Below are 20,180 nucleotides of genomic sequence, written 5' to 3' on the forward strand. Positions count from 1 at the left end.
TTCTTTGAATGTTTTTATTTACACCTTGAAGAATACATATTAAACTGGTGTGCACCGCCGAGGCACACTTGTCCGCGTTGCTTGATTCTGCTTCCGGCCACCGAGCGTGACGGACGCATGATGACGGGCTGCGTTGGAGCGCCTTCAGCAGCCTTTTCTGGCCGCGGAAACAGGACGATGGAACAGGAGGGCACCTACCAAGTTGTTCTGCCAGGTCTGCCAACAGGTTGTTATGTTTTAAATACAGTTTTTTTGCACGCTGATATTACGGCGCGACCGTACCTGATTGAAGATTTCCGTGACGCATTGGCACAGCATTCGCTTGTTCCGGATGTTATCGCCCTGGGGGCGTATCGCATGAGCCATGTCTGGCCTATCACTTTCAAGGACGCGGACGCGGTGAAGAAGATCTCGAGCATCGGGGAGCTGCGTGTAAAAACCGGCGCTGCCTGGTGATTGACCCGGCGAACCAGGACGTTCGACAGAAGCTCCACTGGCTTCTACACAATGTGCCCGATGAGCACGTGCGTGTCGCCTTTGCGCCCTATGGAAAAGTTACCGAAGTAGGCCGGCAGCGCTGGCGTGTGCAAGGTATGACAGAGAAGGGCTCAACTACCCGGCTCGTCACCCTCAAGTTGAAAGCGGGCGTGAAGTTAGATGACTTGCCGCACCAGCTGAGCGTTGGCAGTGAGTTGGCGCTTGTTGTGGTACCAGGCAAACCCCCACTGTGCCTTCGGTGTCGTGGTACGGGCCACATCCGCAAGGAATGTCGAGCCCCGCGTTGCAGAATCTGCCGACGCTACGGGCACGAAGAAGACCAGTGTACTCGCACTTACGCGAGTATTGCAGGTCCGGGAACCGGCGAGGACTCTGTTGAGATGCTCATGGACAAGACGGATGCGGAGGAAGCAGACCGCGCAGGTGGAGAACCACAGCGCGATACTCAGCCATCGTTCACGACTCTGGTAAAGCAGAAGGCGGGGCCCTCCCGCACCACAGACGGTAGTGTACAGGCGCAGCATAAGCCTGAACTGGATGACATTGACAAAGCGAATGAGGCGGCGAAAGCCACGGTTGCCGAATAAAGCAACCTGGAGACCCCCGGCATTGATACCATGGAGATGAACCAGGAAGCGGCGAGCATCATGGCTGGGAAACGTCCGCATGAAGAAAGCGTCGACGTGAAGCTGCAGCCTAGCGGTGGCGCTGATGAGCCTCCACCGAGGACAGGGGGATTGAGACGCTCGACTTTAAAACCGCGGCCGAACCTTCCAGCCGACACGCGGAAGGCGGGGAAACCGCCTCCGTAGTAGCACATGGTCCTGGTTGGTGTCAGCGCCGGTTGTGTTGGTCGACCGGTGTCAAGAGGTCCTGGCAGTCATGAGAAAGGCTACGTCAACCATGAAGGTAGGCACCATGCGGATAGAGGCCTTTCTTCTTCTAAGACATGCCTTTAATCTTATTGCTCCACTTCGAGTTGCGACCTTGAATGTCAGAGGGCTGGGAGCAAGAGGGCGACAATACCAGCTTAATCGCCTTCTTCTGGAAAACGATATTGATATAATTGCTATACAAGAGTCGAAAATAGAGAGTCAAGAGCACACTGACCGCATGGTGCCTTCCTTTCAAGCAAACTTTCATGTGTGCGTCTGTCATTCTGTTTGGACGTCGGGTGGGTGCCTTGTATACATCCGTAAGACGTTAAGAGTGAACGTAGAGTCTGTATTTGCATGCCCAAGTGGTCGCCTTTTGATTGCTGATTTCACATTTTCGAATTTATGGTGGCGAATTGTTTGTGTATATGCTCCTAATGTAGAAAGCGAGCGTAAAATTTTCGTTGAATCCCTTGAGCCATGGTTGAAAGGCGACAAGTTTTTGCTTGTACTGGGAGACTTCAACTATGTGTGTGCCGCAGTTGACAGAGTGAAATGTAGGCCACTGAGAGACAAGAGCTCTGAAGTTTCGAATACTTTTGTGCATGAGTATGGTCTCGAGGATGTTGGCAATGTGTTTTCCAATGGGACCTACCCTGAATACACGCACTTTCAGCGGGAGAGCCATGCGAGACTAGACAGGAAGTATGTATCGGGCGAACTTATGCCGCTATGCTCAAGTTTTGACGTTAAACCTGTGCCTTTCAGTGATCATTGCCTCGTGAGCATGACTTTAGGAATGAAGGGCAGGAAATTAACTGGCACTCATGGAAACTGAACACAAAGCTTTTGGAGGATGAAGGGTTCATTATGTTATGCAAGTAAAGACCAAGCTAGACAAACTGCTAGACGCGCAGCCAGCCAGTTTTGCAACTGAATGGGAGGACTTGAAAGAGTGTGTAAAAATGAAAGCAATAGAAAACAGTAGCGTGGCTCGTTATAAAGAGAAAGAAAAAGAAAAAGAATTGAACGGGCAACTTGAATGGATGCTCAGCATGGAAAGTAGCGCGCCGGGAACTTTCACGAAAGAAATACGGGAAGTGAAATGCCAGCTCGAAAGAATTGACGCTGACAGGCATAGGGCCGCCGTCATACGCGCAAGGTCTGAAAAATTGTGGGCTCGCGAAACGCCGACAAAACGAGCGCTATCAGACGAGAAAAGATACGCTTGCCAGAAAGAAATTAGGAGCATCCGATATGACGGCCGGACATCGGAAGATGCGAGAGACATTCAGAGCGCTATAGCCGAACATTTCACAGAACTTCTTAGCAATAAGCTCGACAACATAGAAGGCTTCCATGTAGACTTTTTGAGGTTGGTGGCAAGACTAGATGATGAAATTAAGGACCGTCTTGAACTGCCTGTAACTTTACAGGAGATAGAAAAAGCAATAGATGACCTACCATCTGGGAAAGCTCCTGGGCCAGATGGGCTATGTGCGGCCTTTTATAAAACCTTTAAGATTTCTGTTGCACAGTGCATGCTCCATGTGATAACTGAGGCTTACGAACGCAAACAGGTTCCATTGTCTTTCAATACGTCCCACATCGTTCTAATCCCAAAGACTGATGATCCGGAAGAACGACTGTTGGTGGGGTCATAGCGACCGATTAGTCTCACCAACGTCGACTACAATGGATTTATGAAGGTTTTAACAAAGAGACTGCAGTCTGTAATCACGAAATTGGTAGGGTCTCACCACACATGTGGAATTAAAGGACGTAGCATAGCCACAAATATACATGTCGCACGCAGCGTATTACAGTGTGTTGATGCAGTTGGTGGTCAGATAGCAATGATGCAGCTCGAATTGGCAAAAGACTTTGACCGCGTCTCCCACGAAATTCTTTTTTCCATCCTGGAACATTCCAAACGACGTGACGTTATATTAGAGGGCGTAAAAATGGCCTGCAAGAACTGTACGACCCGCATTATAATTAATGGCGATCTCACTGACAAACTTGCTGTACGTTCTTTAGTAAGACAGGGATGCCCGCATTCCCACTTGCTTGTTGCAGTGTGTGTAGAGCCACTATGCCTGGCAATTATCAACTCTGACCGAATTTCAGGTTACAGACTGCAGTCATCACGCGTGAAAGTACTCGCGTATGCTGACGATATAGCGGTGTTTTGCGCTGATAGACAGAGCATCTGTGAAGTAACGAGTGTGGTCGAAAAATTCTGCGCTCAGACCGGAAGTCAGATGAATAGGGGCAAAAGTTCCGGTTTTTGGCATGGCAAACGGGACGTAACACCGGGTTGTTTTTCCCGGCTTCGATGGTCCACCTTACCAACGCGGTATCTAGGACTGCCCCTAGATTGTTATCAGGATCCCACCTCGTACTGGAAAGAAGAAACTTTGAGAATGAAAGAGAAAGTGGTGGCGTGGCAAGGACGACAGCTCTCAATGTTTTCCCGTGCCTATATCTGCAATGTCTTTCTGGTTTCGAAGCTGTGGTATGTCATGAATGTGCTGTGTGCGACACGAACAGCTATTCAAAAAATGCATCGTGTTCTTGCTGTTTTTATTTGGACGTCCACCTGGGAAAGAACCAGCCGAACTAACCTGTTTGTTTGAGTTAAAGGAGGAGGGCTTGGCCTGGTGCATCTTTTTTTGCGACAAGTGGTCTCGCGATTTATGTTTTTTACGTGCTCAAAGTGATCCATTTCTAAGAACTGTTATGCAAGTGCGCCTAGAGACTGCTCCCTGGAAGGGTAGTCTCCTGTGATAACATGTGTGGTGCTGTGGCAGGATACTTGCGCGAGGTTGTTCTTTCGTGTAAGATGTTGGAAGTACGTTTCAGCCGTGAATACCTATGCAATATTAATAAGAAAAAGCTGTACAAAGCGCTGGTCGACGTGATGTTGCCGGTACCCATTTATCGGACACCCAACTTTGGAGGCCCAGGGCAAGATATATTTAAAAGAGTTAAGAACATGCCCGTTCGACCTGCGGTCAAAACCTTTTTCTTTAAACTGCATTCTAGTACGCTGCCTCTTAAAACCTGGCTGCATGATAAGGGGCAATTCGTGCCATGGACAACAAACTGTCTCTTATGCAGGAAGCCCGAGACAGTGGAGCATGTTTTCCTAGAATGCTGGGATCCAATTTTTTATTGGGATGTCCTTCAGAGCACGATTAAAAAGGAACTCCCTTTAAATCCCTACGGCATCCGGTACCTACCGATGGAAAGTGAAGAAGTGCCCTACGATTTAATCATGCTTCTTGGCCTCCACAGTTTGTGAAAAACGCGAATGCAGGTACGACATGCTGATATTAATACTAGATCCACACGTGAAAACTTCATCGAAAGTGTTCTATATCTTCGAGAATGTTTCAAGGCGCAGACTGATCCACCAGAGTGGATACCACTACTTGATGAATTAGTACATTTGAAAAGATTTTAGCACCACTCGTGTCAGCCCAAGTGTGGCTGAAGTGTTTTATCATTCGTTTAATTGTATTATGCGTCCAAGATGGTAATAAAGAAAAAAAAAGAAAAAGTCCGCGTGGCTTAATGGATAAGGCGTCTGACTTCGGATCAGAAGAGTGCAGGTTCGAGTACTGTCGCGGACTTTGTTTGAATATCTTTATTTACACCTTGAAGAATACATATTAAACTGGTGTGCGCCGCCGAGGCACACTTGTCCGCGTGGCTTAATGGATAAGGCGTCAGACTTCGGATCAGAAGATTGCAGGTTCGAGTACTGTCGCGGACGTTGTTTGAATATCTTTATTTACACCTTGAAGAATACATATTAAACTGGTGTGCACCGCCGAGGCACACTTGTCTGCGTGGCTTAATGGATAAGGCGTCTGACTTCGGATCAGAAGATGGCAGGTTCGAGTAGTGTCGCGGACGTTGTTTGAATATTTTTATTTCATCATCATCACCAGCCTGGTTACGCCCACTGCAGGGCAAAGGCCTCTCCCATACTTCTCGAGCAACCCCGGTCATGTACTGATTGTGGCCATGCCGTCCCTGCAAACTTCTTAATCTCATCCGCCTACCTAACTTTCTGCCGCCCTCTGCTACGCTTCCCTTCTCTTGGGAACCAATCCGTAACCCTTAATGACCATCGGTTATATTCCCTTCTCATTACATGTCCTGCCCATGCCCATTTCTTTTTCTTGATTTCAACTAAGATGTCATTAACTCGCGTTTGTTCCCTCACCCAATCTGCTCTTTTCTTATCCCTTGACGGTACACCTATCATTATTCTTTCCATGGCTCGTTGCGTCGTCCTCAATTTGAGTAGAACCCTTTTCGTAAGCCTCCCGGTTTCTGCCCCGTACTGGTAAGGCACAGCTATTGTATACTTTTCTCTTGAGGGATAATGGCAACCTGCTGTTCATGATCTGAGAATGCCTGCCAAACGCACCCCAGCCCATTCTTATTCTTCTGATTATTTCCGTCTCGTGATCCGGATCCGCCGTCACTACCTGCCCTAAGTAGATGTATTCCCTTAAGACTTCCAGTGTCTCACTGCCTATTCTAAATTGCTATTCTCTTCCGAGACTGTTAAACATTACTTTAGTTTTCTGCAGATTAATTTTTAGACCCACTCTTCTGCTTTGCCACTCGAGGTCAGTGAGCATGCATTGCAATTGGTCCCCTGAGTTACTAAGGAAGGCAATATCATCAGCGAATCGCAAGTTACGAAGGTATTCTCCATTAGCTCTGGTCCCCAATTCTTCCCAATCCAGGTCTCTGAATAGCTCCTGTAAATACGCTGTGAATAGCATTGGATAGATATTCCACCCATTTATCTATCACTTGATTGATAGTGTGAATAGGGTCTATTGTTGAGTAGCCTTTACGAAATCCTGCCTGGTCGTTTGGTTGATAGAAGTCTAAGGTGCCCCTGATTTTATTTGCGATTACCGTAGTGAATACTTTGTAGGCAATGGACAGTAAGCTGATCGGTCCATCATTTTTCAAATGTTTTGCGTCTCTTTTATTATGGATTGAGATTATGTTAGCGTTCTTCCAAGATTCCGGTACGCTCGAACTCATGAGGCATTGCGTATACAGGGTGGCCAGTTTTTCTAGAACAATCGGCCAACCATCCTTCCACAAATCTGATGTTACCTGATCCACCCTAGCACTCCCTCCCTTTTTAGCCCTGTATATGCTTCTTTCGGCCTCCTAACTTCACTGAGCCATATTATATCCCATTTACTGCCCTCTAATTCCTCCAATAGCATTACTAGACTCGCCTTACTAGATAACGATCTAGCGTTAAACGTTGCCAGGTTCATATTCCAATGGCGGCCTGTCCGGAGCCAGTGATTCTTAGCACCCTCTGCTGCGTCGCAGGTCTGACCGCCGCCGCGGTCAGTTGCTTTGCAGCTGCTGGGGACTGAGGGCCGGGGTTTGATTGTTGTGTTCATATAGGAGGTTGTGGCCAGGTACTGCACCAGGGTGGCGAATCCTGCTCTGGTGAGGGAGTGCGTTACTGGTTCTGCTCACCGGGATCAGGCCACACTCCAGGCCTGTTTCTGCAATTTTATCCACACGCGGATTTTTTTTAATCCGGTGGAAAATTGCCGGCACCGGGATTTGAACCACGGACCTCTTGCACGCGAGGCGGGTGTTCTACCTCTACGCCACCGCCATTTTCTACCTCTACGCTACGCCATTTTTATTTACACCGTGATGAATACATAATAAACTGGTGTGCACCGCCGAGGCACACTTGTCCGCGTGGCTTAATCATTCTACTTCCGGCCACCGAGCGTGACGGACGGCGAATCATGATCTCCAGTGGAGCGGTGACAGCGGCCTTTGTTGGCCACGGAAACAGGTGGAACAGCGATGACGACGCAGACTATCAGATTATTTTGCCTCCACTGCCAAAGGGGCGCGTCGTGCTAAACACCATGTTTTTGCACGGCGACGTGCGAGCTAGACCCTACAAAGTAGAAGATTTCCGGGACGCTCTTGGCCGAACAGGATTGCTGCCGGAAGTGCTTGCCCTGGGGGCCTACCAGATTAACCGCGTCTGGGCTGTGACAATGAACACCGCGGACGCCACGAAAGGGATGCTGGAGGTCAAGGAGTTGAACGTAAAGGGCTGGAGCTGCATCCTGGTCGACCCTCAAGACCAGCAGGTGCGGCTGCGTCTTCATTGGTTAATACATGGTGTGGCCGATGAAGATGTAAGAACGGCATTGGCGGCTTTCGGTAAAGCCGTACAAGTCACCCGAGAGCGATGGCGCGTTCAGGGCATCAACGACAAGGGGACGACTACCCAGTCCGTCTTGGTCAAGCTCAACAGCGGCGTCAAGGTGGAAGATCTCCCGCACAAAATTAGGGTCGCCGGTGAGCTGGCCCTAGTCGTCGTTCATGGCAGGCCAATGCAGTGCTTGCGCTGTCAAGGCACTGGTCATGTAGGACGAGACTGCAAGGTTCCCCGGTGATCGCAGTGCCGTCGGTTTGGGCACGCCGAGGACCAGCGCCTACGTACATACGGCTCTATGACTGGGCTAGCCGAAGGCAACGACACAGCAAGGTTGGTAATGGATGCGGCTGAGGCCAAAGACGCGGCGAAAGGGGCAGGAGACCAGGCAACCCCATGTGCTGTAGGCCGTGCGCTTGCACCTGATGCGGGCACGGGGACGTCACCGGACAGGGAAAACTCTACGGAAGGTGCGGAAAAAAAGCCAACAGAAGAGACCAAGGAACAAAGCAAGAGCAGCCTAACGGAAGCCAGCGAGCAAATGAAGACAGCTGAGGACCAGTCGGAGCAGAACGACCCTATGAGCAGCAATGTCGAAGCCTCGGTCAAACGGCCTCTTGAGAAGGCTGCAGACAGCAGCGCAGCGAACCAAGGAAGTGGGGAAGACGGGCCGCCTTCGAAGACGCCAACGGGCAGGCGCAGCAGCTACAAGCCGCGACCGAACACCGCTAACGCAGACAAGAAGTCCGAGAAGAAGCCGCCAGCGCTCTCCAGTGGTACCGGTCCACCGGGCGGCTCCGGGGGCGTCTAGCTGTGTGCTAGGCGCTAAAGGTAAACACCATGCTCCGGGCCAAATCTTTCCACTAGACCTATAATCATGGCTCCCAACCCGTCGCTTAGATTGGCCACGCTAAACGTTCGAGGTCTGGCCGCCAAGCGAAAGCAGAGCCAAGTGTGTAGGCTGCTGGTGGACTATGACCTTGACGTGTTAGCCGTGCAAGAGACAAAAGTAGATGGTGATGAAGAGACCCGCAGCATGGTGCAGCGGTTAACGCCACGGTACTACGCGGTAGTGAGGCACGCTTTAGGGACGTCGGCGGGCTGCGTGCTGTTTGTTAGAAAATTACCCGGTATAACGGTGCAAGGTTTTTATTCATGTCCATCTGGTAGATTAGTTTTCTGTGATTTTGCTTTGCATGGAATTGAATGGCGGGTGGTATGTATGTATGCACCAAATGCGTTGGAGGAGCGGGCTTTGCATTTTTTCATATTAAAAGAGTATGTATCGTCTGAAAAGCAGATGGTGCTGTTAGGTGATTTTAATCGTGTTCTCAGTGCCCGAGATCGGTCTAATGGACGATTAAGGAGCGATAAAAGTAGGGATGTTTTGAACGAGATAATTACTGAATGCGAATTAGCGGATGTGGTGGAATGTATGATAGGGACGCCAGATGTGCGTTTCACGCACTTTCAAGAAAATAGCCGTGCGCGCTTAGATAGTATTTACTTGTCGCTTCAAGCAATACCAATGTGTAATAGTTACAGTGTATATGCTATTTCCTTCACTGATCATTGTCTGGTTAAATGTGACATAGGAAGGAGGAAAAAAGGCGGAAGCTTCTCTTGGGAGCTGTGGAAAATGAATACGAACTTTACTGACGAAAGTTTCGGAGAATATGTATCGGACTGCATCAAAAAAATTCTTATGAGCGGCGAGGGTGAATTTAAAGATCGATGGGAAGAGTTTAAACAGTGCATTAAAATGAAAGCCATCTATCGTTCCTTCGCAATAATGCATGAAACAAAAAAGAAAGAGAAGGAACTGAGAATAATCTTGGAAAAGCTGACAGAACTGGAGTGCCGAGAACCGGGAGCATGCAAAAGCGACATACGGAATATTAAACAGAAACTTGAACTGCGTGATGGGGAGCGATAATGCGGAGCGATAGTTTGTGCTCGAGCCGAATCCTTTGCGATAGGCGAGGTACCCACAAAAAGGGCGCTCGGACTGGAAAAATCGCACGCTCGACGTAATCATATTGACGTGATCGAGATGGGTGGTAACGAAGTTACACATAATGATGGTATCGCACGCGCAATTTTTGAACACTACGAAAATCTGTTCGCATTTAGGCAGGTGGACATAGAACGGTTTAAGACGAACTTCTTGAAAAGAATGCCTCAACTGACTGAAGAAGGAAAAGTTGCATTAGAAACGCCGATAACTGTTTTTGAAGTGGAACGCGCAATTGACAATTTGAATCCTGGCAAGTCACCGGGCCCTGATGGGCTTTGCGCTCTGTGGTACAAGCGGTTTAAGAAGGAATTGTCAGCAGTACTTGTAGCAATTTTTAACGAAGCGTACGATGGTAAGGCGTTACCGCCATCTTTCGGTCAATCACACACGGTGTTGATTCCGAAGACAGAGGATGTATATAAGTTGAAAAGTGTGACATCATAGAGACCAATAGAACTCACAAATGTAGACTATCAGATACTAATGAAAGTCTTAGCAGCTAGACTTCAGTCGGTTGTTAAAGACATAGTTGGCCTACACCAGACGTGTGGAAATAAGGGTCCCACTATAGCGACGAATTTTCACAAGATGCGCTCAGTTCTTGAATGTAGTGACTCCCTTGAAGCGTGTGTAGCCATACTTCAGTTGGATCTGGAGAAGGCATTTGATTGCGTAGCGCATGCTATTTTGTTTGCAATGTTGGAACATTAATGTCGGATCTGTCATCTCGGATGGTGTAGCTCTGCCGTATCGGAAATGCTCTACCAGACTAATTATTAACAAAGAATTGGGGGGCCCCCATTAAAGTGCAGCGTTCCGTGCGTCAAGGCTGTCCGATCAGTCCACTTTTGTTTTGTATATATATTGAAATCTTATGTTTGTCAATAATTGAAAATAATTCTATTCGTGGTTTTCGTTTACAATCTTCAGAGGTAAGACTCCTCGCATATGCCGATGATGTGGCGGTATGTTGTGCTGACTACGAAGGCATTGAAGAAACCATTTTAAGTGTTAAATTCTTCAGCGACGTTACAGGAAGTCGAGTATACTGGGGAAGGTGTCTGGGGTTTTGGCACGGCGTGTGGCCGTTCACCCCGGGCATTTTTGCCAATGTTGTATTGCAGAAAACGCCTGTGAAGTACCTTGGTGTACCACTTGAGCTATACAAAAATAATAATGACTATTGGCAGCAACAAGCAGAACTCTTACGCGAAAAGGCGAATGCTTGGAGGGCGAATTATCTCTCCATGTTGGCGAGGGCAACCGTGTGTAACATGTTTTTTGTGGCTAAACTATGGTATTTGATACAAGTGATGCACTGTTCGAGGGTAAATGTGCAGAAACTTCATAGGGTTTTCGCGGCCTTTGTGTGGGGATCTACGTGGGAAAGGTGCTGTCGCACAAATTTGTTCAGGAGTGTAAAGTTTGGGAGACTTGGACTGGCACACCTTTTTCTCAAACAATTACTTAATAGATTTTTATTTTTTCGCGAGGTCAGCGACCCATTTCTGCAAACGGTGTGCCAGGCCAGATTAGGACGACTGCTACCTGAATATGTTATTAGCACGGAAGTCCTGATAGGGACGGCACAAGGTTATTTTCGGGAAGTAGTAGCGAGTGTGCGATTTTTGAGTGTGCGTTTTTCTATTGATTATTTATATTCTGTTAAAAAGAGGAAACTGTATAAAGACTTATGTGATATAGTGTTGCCAATCCCATTGTACAGGGAGATATACAGTGCAGGCCTGGGTCGGAACGTACTCAAACGGGTTAAAAGAATGCAAGTAGCACCAAGTGCAAAAACTTTCTTTTTCAAACTGCAAACCGGAACTCTCCCTGTAAGAACCTTGTTAGAGGAGCGTGGGGTTTATATGCCATGGGGGTCTCACTGCATTATTTGCAAAAAGCCGGAAATGATCGACCACGTTTTCCTTCAATGTTGGGAAGCGTTGTTCTTCTGGGATGTGTTGCAGAGGACAGTCAAAAAAGAATTCCCACTAGACACGCATGAAATTAGGTACCTTGCGATAGCCAACGAAGAAGGAGTACCTTTCGCTCTAATCATGCTGAAAGGCCTGCACAGTATATGGCGCTCAAGAATGGCTGGCTTCCACTGTGAACCCGATGCAAGACCAGCAAGGCTGTACTTTCGAGAGAGCATTGCTCGGTTATTAGAAGTTGAAAAAACAAAAGAATGTCTTTCTCCCTGAGTAGCCCGGGTAGAACCCTTAGTCACACTAAGGGAATTTTAAGTGACAATGTCAGTCACAACACGACTGATGGCTTTTCGCTCAATGTGTTGACAAATTGTATTGTAACCCCGCCTTGACTTTTCATGTGTTGTAAGTGTATTGTTGTTGCAAAGCCGGTAATAAAGAAAAAAAAGTCCGCGTGGCTTAATGGATAAGGCGTCTGAGTTAGGATCAGAAGATTGGAGGTTCGAGTACTGTCGCGGACGTTGTTTGAATATTTTTATTTACACCTTGAAGAATACATATTAAACTGGTGTGCACCGCCGAGGCCCACTTGTCCACGTGGCTTAGATTCCACTTCCGGCCACCGAGCGTGACGGACTTGTAAATTATGGGCTCCGAAGAAGCGGCTTCAGCGGCCCTGACGGGCCGCGGTAACAGGATTTCTGCCTCGGATGACGAGTATCAAGTTGTTTTGCCTAGTCTGCCAACAGGGTGTTTTGTTTTGAATACGGTTTTTCTACACTGTGATATCAGGGCCCGCCCATACCAGGTGGAAGATTTTCGGGATGCGCTCGCTCAGTTATCGCTCCTGCCGGAAATGGCTGCTCTCGGGGCCTATACCGTATGAGGCATGTGTGGGCCGTGACCTTCAAGGACAGCGACGCGGTGAAAAAGATCGTCAGCGTTGGAGAGCTGCAGGTCAAAAAGGGCCGGTGTCTCGTCATCAACCCCGCCAATCAGGACGTACGCCTGAAAGTGCATTGGCTGATGCCCAGCGTTCCTGACGAAGACGTACGTTTTGCCTTCGCGCCGTTTGGAAAGGTCACCGACGTCGTCCGCGAGCGCTGGCGGGTTCACGGCGTGGCTGATAAGAACTCAACAACAAGGCTGGTAACGCTGAAGTTGAAGCCGGGCGTAAAGCTCGAAGACCTTCCGCATCAGGTGAGCGTCGCCGGGGAACTGGCTCTCGTGGTTGTGCCGGGCAGGGCTCCTGTCTGCCTACGCGGCCGCTGCACGGGCCACATTCGTCCGAGTGCCGTATTCCGTGGTGTGGTGCCTGCCGACGCTTCGGTCATGAGGACAGCCAGTGCGAGCGCACGTACGCTAGCGTGACGGGGCCCGTGGGCAACGAGGAAAACTCCGCCGTACTCATGGACGAGGCGGACATGGAAGACACGTCGTCCGTGGCGGGTGAAGCAGCTTACGTCCTGGCAAAGCCGGCGGTGCGGCTTGAACAAGAGGAGAAACACGTCGCTCAGTCTGTTGTCACAGGACACCAACAAGCGACTGCAGAGGGCACCGCGGCCATGCCGAATGCTGAAGTGAAAACCCCACCTGAGACGGAGGTGACCTCCCGCCTCGTTGAACCTGAAGGCATGGACAGCCTTACCGGCCCAACTACCCAACCGACGGGGAAACGGCCCCACAACCAGACCGTTAGCCGGACGGAGAAACAGGACGGCAGCGGCGGAGACGAGCCACCGACCAAAGCGCCAGGTATAAGAGGGTCGACCTTGAAGCTGCGGCCGAACATTAAGTTCGATCCACGGCAGGTGGGTAAACCGCCTCCGTAATTCCGTGCTGTCTAGTCCGAGTGGGGTTGGGGGGTTGGTGAGGGCAATGGCCGTCATCCTGAGCGCTAGTTTTTCAGAACCTTGCCAGGAAGGGGGGCGCAAGTTGCACTTGAGTGCCCTTTCCGGAAGGTCGAGCTGCGTCTCCTTTAGAGGAATTCGACGTGGTTATCGGCGCACCTTTATGAGCGCTCATACCTGTGTAACTATGATGGGCAGCACTCTACCGTGTAGCCATGGCGGTTAATTTCGAAGGAAGGCTACGTGTAGCTACGTTAAATGTACGAGGGCTCAGTGCAAGAAGACGACAATGTCAGCTAAGTCGTCTCTTCTTGGATAATGACTTACATATAGTAGGAATCCAAGAAACGAAAATTGAGAGCCAAGAGCTAACCGACAGAAAGGTGTCCAATTTTAGAGCTCACTTTGACGTGTGCGTTTGTCACGCGGTTGGTGGATCAGGCGGCTGCGCTATATTCCTAAGAAATAATTTTGGCATTTGTGTGCAGTCAGTGTTTTCGTGTGAAACTGGGCGCCTCTTAGTGGCTGATTTTTGTTTTGTGGATGTGGATTACCGTGATATTTGTATCTACGCGCTGAATACTGAAACGGACCGTCGATCCTTCTTTGAGCGTCTTGAAGCGTAGGTAAACTGTGCCAAGGTCGTAATACTGCTGGGTGATTTCAACTGTGTTTGCTATGCTGAAGACCGAGCAAAATATTCACGCGTTTCTGATAAGAGTGCCGAATTTCTAAACGCAGTGGTGCATGATTATGACCTGGAAGATGTGGGTACTATTTTTGCCAGCGGTACTCGCCCGCGATTTACCCACTTCCAGCGTGATAGGCACGCTCGATTAGATAGATTATACGTATCAGCCGAACTAGTGCCCTTATGTTGTGAATATGATGTGCAAGCTGTAGCATACAGTGATCACTGCTTGGTAACTGCCACGTTCGGGAAAGGACAGAGCAAACGGCCCTTTAACTGGGATCTCTGGAAAATGAATGGGCAGTTGTTGAATGACGATCCTTTTGTCGATGCTGTAGCGAAGGAACTAGGAAACCTGACTTCAGCCAAGCCATTAAGCTTTGCCATTCAATGGGAAGAATTTAAACAGAAAGTAAAAACAATGGCCATTGAAGGAAGCAGTGTCATTCGATACAACCTGAAACAAGCAGAAACAAAGCTTCGCCAGCAACTGTAATATTTTATTAGCATGGAAAGTGTCGAGCCTAGTGTGTATATTAACGAATTATAGGAAGTGAGAACTGAACTGGAAAGGATGGATACTGAAAAATGCAAAGCAGCACTAGTGAGATAAAGATCGGAGAAGTTGTGGGCGGGAGAAACTCCAACGAAACGAGCTTTATCAGATGAGGAAAAGTACGCTTGTCGGAAAGAAATCCGCCAGCTAGGTAAAGGCAATCACAGTACATCCGACAAAAATGACATCAAGCAAGGGATCGCCGATCACTTTAAAGCAATTTTAGCTCATCCGTGGAATCCTAAATGTAGCTACCAGAATGAATTTCTCTCGCTGATGCCAAAGCTCGATGAAGAAGTCAGGACACTGCTGGAACTGCCAATTAGCCTGAGTGAGATAGAGTGCACAATAGACGAGTTATCCATTGGGAAAGCACCTGGGCCAGATGGCTTGGGGGCAACTTTCTATAAAACCTTCAAATCTGCATTGGCCCGTGTTCTTCACGAAGTTATCAGCGAAGCGTATGAGCGAAAAAGATTGCCCTTGTCATTCACAACCTCGCATATCATGCTAATTCCGAAGAGTGATGACGAGGAAAAACTTTTGTTGCCAGGGTCATATCGCCCGATAACTCTAGCCAATGTCGACTATAAAATATTCACGAAAGCTTTGGCCAAACGACTGCAAAGTGTAATTAAAACATTGGTAGGACCGCACCAGAATTGTGAAATTAAAGGCCGCAGCGTTGCAACGAATGTACACACGGCTCGAAGTGTGCTTGAGTGCTGCGATGTGATTGGCGATCACGTCGCGGTGATGCAGATCGATTTGGCAAAGGCTTTCGACCTCATCTCGCACAAGGCTTTGTTCTGCATACTGGAACATGCGAACGTTGGCAAAGTCATAACGGAAGGCGTCATGATGGCGTACAGAGAATGCTTAACGCGCATCATTGTTAATGGGGAGCTCAACGATAGCTTTCCCGTGCTCTCATCGGTGCGGCAAGCATGCCCGCTGTCGCCCCTTCTATTTGCTCCTTATCTCGAACCACTCTGTTTGGCGATCAGAAGTAACGAGCGCATAGCAGGCTATTGGCTGCAGGCAGCAGACGTTAAAATTTTGGCATATGCTGACGATATCGCGATTTTCTGCACAACCAAAGCGAGCATTAAGGAGGCAACGACTGTCGTTGAAAAGTTTTGTGATTCAACTGCAGCCCAGATAAACTGGGATAAGAGTTACGGCTTCTGGCATGGTAGTTGGAAAGACACGCCGGAGATCTTTTATCGACTCAAGTGGTCGACGTTACCAACGCAATACTTGGGTGTGCCTCTCGGAAATTACTGTGAACCTGAATCGTACCGGCTAGATCAAGTGTCGAAAGCAAAGGAAAAGGCTGACGGGTGGAGAGGAAAACAATTGTGAATGTTTTCTAGAGCCACTGTTTGTAACTTCTTTTTTAGTTTCCAAGATATGGTACGTTATGAATGTGTTGTGTGCTGCGCGGGTAAGCGTACAAAAAGTTCACCGTGTTTTCGCTATTTTCATTTGGGCCTCCACCTGGGAGAGGATGAGTCGAACGAACTTGTTCTTGCCGGTCAAGATAGGTGGGCTTGGTTTAGCTCATTTGTTTCTGCGACAAGTCGTGTCACGCTTTGTGTTTCTACGGGATCAAAACGATCCTTTTCTCCGAACAGTGATACAGGTACGGCTGTGCAGACAACTTCTAGGATTCATTGTTTAGACTGTTCACAATATGCCAGGAGCAGTGACTGGTTACCTACGTTAAGTGGTATGTTCATATAAGATGTTGAAAGTACGTTTTTCACAGCAATACCTGTCCACCGTTACCAAGAAAGAACTATACAGAGATCTCGTGGACACGATGTTCCCTCCACCTCTGTACCGTTTTCCGCAACGTGGAGGCCCAGGACCAGACGTTCTAAAGAGAGTGAAAAAAATGTCAATACGACCATCAGCTAAATATTTTTTCTTCAAATTGCACACAAACACACTTCCCGTTAAGACCTGGCTTCATGAGAAGGGTATTTTCATCCCCTGGAGCACCGACTGCTTATTATGTAAAAAACCGGAAACAATAGAACATGCATTCTTAGACTGCTGGGACGCCATCTTTCACTGTGATGTTCTGCAGAGAACATTGAAAAAACAGTTACCCCTGGACCCATATGGAATACGCTTCTTACCGATTGATAACGCCGAGGATGTCCCGTATGACCTTATTGTGATCCTGAGCCTCCACGCTTTGTGGAAAACTAGATGGCAATTTCAAAACGGGGACATTGTTGTTCGACCGGCTCGGGAAAACTTTATTGAGAGTGTTATGTGTGTGTGAGAGATGCTTTCAAAGCGCTACCTGATCCACCACAATGGATTTCCTTATTTGATGAATTAGCGTTGTTAAAAAGATTTTAGTACCGCGTTGGCCAAAGTGTGGTGCACACGTTTTATCTTTGTAAACCTTGACTGAGTACGTCGAAGTTGGCAATAAAAAAAAAAAAGTGGCTTAATGGATAAGGCGCCTGACTTCGGATCATAAGATTGCAGGTTCGAGTACTGTCGCGGACGTTGTTTGAATATTTTTATTTACACCTTGAAGAATACCTACTAAACTGGTGTGCACCGCCGAGGCACACTTGTCCACGTGGCTTAATGGATAAGGCGTCTTACTTCGGATCGGAAGATTGCACGTTCGAATACTGTCGCGGACGTTGTTTGAATATTTTTATTTACACCTTGAAGAATACATACTAAACTGGTGTGCACCGCCGAGGCACACTTGTCCGCGTGGCTTAATGGATAAGGCGTCTTACTTCGGATCGGATGATTGCACGTTCGAATACTGTCGCGGACGTTGTTTGAATATTTTTATCTACACCTTGAAGAATACATATTAAACTGGTGTGCACCACAGAGGCACACTTGTCCGCGTGGCTTGGAAAATCGCGATGTTACAATTAGACCTCGAAAAGGCTTTCGATCGTATAGTGCATGACGTACTTTTTAAAGTATTGGAACATGTAGATATCGGGAATGTTATCTTAGAAAGTGTGAAAATGTCATACAAAAATTGTGAGGCTAACATTGTCATTAACAAAGAAGTCACTGAAAGTATTCATATTGCCAGGAGCGTTCGCCAGGGGTGACCGATTTCTCTTTTATTGTTTGCTATTTACTTAGAGCCCTTTTGTGTGAGTATAATTCACAATAACAAAGTACGGGGTTTTAAGCTTATGATGGCCGAGGTCAAATTATTGTCTTATGCTGATGACATTGCCGTTTTCTGTGAGATCAGAGAAAGTATTAGCGAAGCTGTGAGAGTAGTCGACAAGTACTGTAAGTGGTCCGGTAGTGCAATAAACTGGGACAAATGTGTAGGTTTGTGGCATGGCACCTGGGAGGCAATGCCAGATTTTTTCGAAAATGTGAAATGGAGGGACGTTCCCACAAAGTATCTCGGAGTGCCACTAGAGGGATATAAAGATCCAGATGAATATTGGAAGGACGGAACAGAAATGCTGAGAGAGAAAGTAAATAAGTGGAGAGGGAAAGACTTCTCGATATTCGCTCGGTCAACAGTCTGCAATATCTTTTTAGCAGCGAAAGTTTGGTACGTGCTTCAGGTGCTTGCATGAATAGGCTAAACATTCAGAAGATACACAGAATCTTTGCCACTTTTGTTTGGGGATCTCAATGGGAACGCACGAGTCGAACAAATCTTTTTCGATCAGTGAGAGCTGGTGGGCTGGGATTGGCCCATTTGTTTGTAAGCCAGATGGTGTCCAGGTTGACTTTTCTACGAGATCAGAGTCATCCATTCTTGCGCACTATGTTACAAGTTAGACTATGCTGTTATTTACCTGAATTCATTTTATCGACTTCTTGTGTGGGGCGAAAGGTTACCTGGTTATCTGCGCGAAGTAGTATCGGCGTTCAGTGTATTAAAGGTTCGTTTTTCTCTGCAGTATTTGTGCGAAGTTAAGAAAAAACGGCTGTATAAAGATCTTATCGACGTAATGATGCCAGAACCCTTGTATCGCACCATGTACGCAATCGGGCCCGGAAAAGATGTCTTTAAAAGAATCAAAAGAATGGTAGTACGGCCATCAGCCAAGACCTTTTTTTTTTCAGCTACATACTGGTACGTTGCTCGTGAAACCATAGCTAGAGGAAAAGGGCCTATTTGTTCCGTCGAGTACTAATTGTCTTTTGTGCCGTAAGCCAGAAAGTATTGATCACATCTTTTTGGAGTGTTGGGATGCCGTATTTCACTGGGACATCCTTCAACGAACTTTAAAGAAAGATCTCCCTATAACACCATACGGTATTTGTTTTCTGCCGGTTCAGTGTGAAAGTGGCATACCGTATGATATGTTTATGTTGTTCAGTATGCATGCAATTTGGAAGACGCGTATGGCAGTGAGGCATGCGGATGTAAACGCACGCCCAGCCAGAGAATACGTTATAGAAAGTATAGCTCACACCAGGGATGTATATTGCGCAGGCGAAGAACAGCCGGAATGGCTACCCGTTCTGAATGACCTCATGTCATTATAATCATCTCCACGTCAAACAAAGCGTGTTTGACGTTTTTAAACATTCTTCAGTGTAATTTTTTCTGTAAATGCTTTTTGTTCTGTTGTTATTTACACGTGATGTGCCAATCAGCGAATGTCCGCGTGGCTTAATGGATAAGGCGTCTGACTTCGGATCAGAAGATTGCAGGTTCGAGTATGGTCGCGGACGTTGTTTGAATATTTTTATTTACACCTTGAAGAATACATATCAAACTGGTGTGCACGGCAGAGGCACACTTGTCCGCGTGGCTTAATATATAAGGCGTCTGACGTCGGATCAGAAGATTGCAGGTTCGAGTACTGTCGCGGACGTTGTTTGAATATTTTTATTTACACCTTGAAGAATACATATTAAACTGGTGTGCACCGCCGAGGCACACTTGTCCGCGTGGCTTAATGGATAAGGCGTCTGACTTCGGATCAGAAGATTGCAGGCTCGAGTACTGTCGCGGACGTTGTTTGAGTATTTTTATTTACACCTTGAAGAATACATATTAAACTGGTGTGCACCGCCGAGGCACACTTGTCCGCGTGGCTTAATCATTCTGCTTCCGGCAGCCGAGCTGATCGGATCGCTGAATCATGGCTTCAAGCGGGGCGGCGACAGCGGTCACTTTGGGCCGCAGAAACAGGTTCAGCAACGACGACGAAAGGGACTACCAGTTTATTTTGCCCCAACTGCCAAAAGGACGAATTGTTCTCAACACCGTCTTTTTACACGGTGATGTAAGAGCGAGGCCGTACAAGGTCGAGGATTCGCTTGTACGGTCTTGTGGTCGCTTACGCCGCAGCAGGCTTGTGGTCGCTTACGCCCACAAGCCTGCTGCCGGAAGTTGTGTGCCTCGGGGCCTACCAGGTCAATCACGTCTGGGCCGTGACCCTCAGTGACGCAGTTGCAACAAAACGCCTGCTGGCCCTGAAAGAGCTTCAGGTGAAAGGGCGTCGATGTGTCATCGTCGACCCGCAGGACCAGC

General features: G+C 47.8%; 1 non-coding gene across 1 annotated transcript; it reads left to right on the top strand.

The window, feature by feature from the left end:
* Positions 1-4,938: 4,938 nt before the first annotated feature.
* On the top strand, positions 4,939-5,011 carry TRNAR-UCG (transfer RNA arginine (anticodon UCG)). Its single transcript has one exon. It is a non-coding gene; the product is annotated as a tRNA-Arg (tRNA).
* The last annotated feature ends 15,169 nt before the right edge of the window (positions 5,012-20,180 follow it).

Source organism: Dermacentor variabilis, chromosome 3 (assembly GCF_050947875.1).
Source record: "Dermacentor variabilis isolate Ectoservices chromosome 3, ASM5094787v1, whole genome shotgun sequence".
Classification (NCBI taxonomy): domain Eukaryota; kingdom Metazoa; phylum Arthropoda; class Arachnida; order Ixodida; family Ixodidae; genus Dermacentor; species Dermacentor variabilis.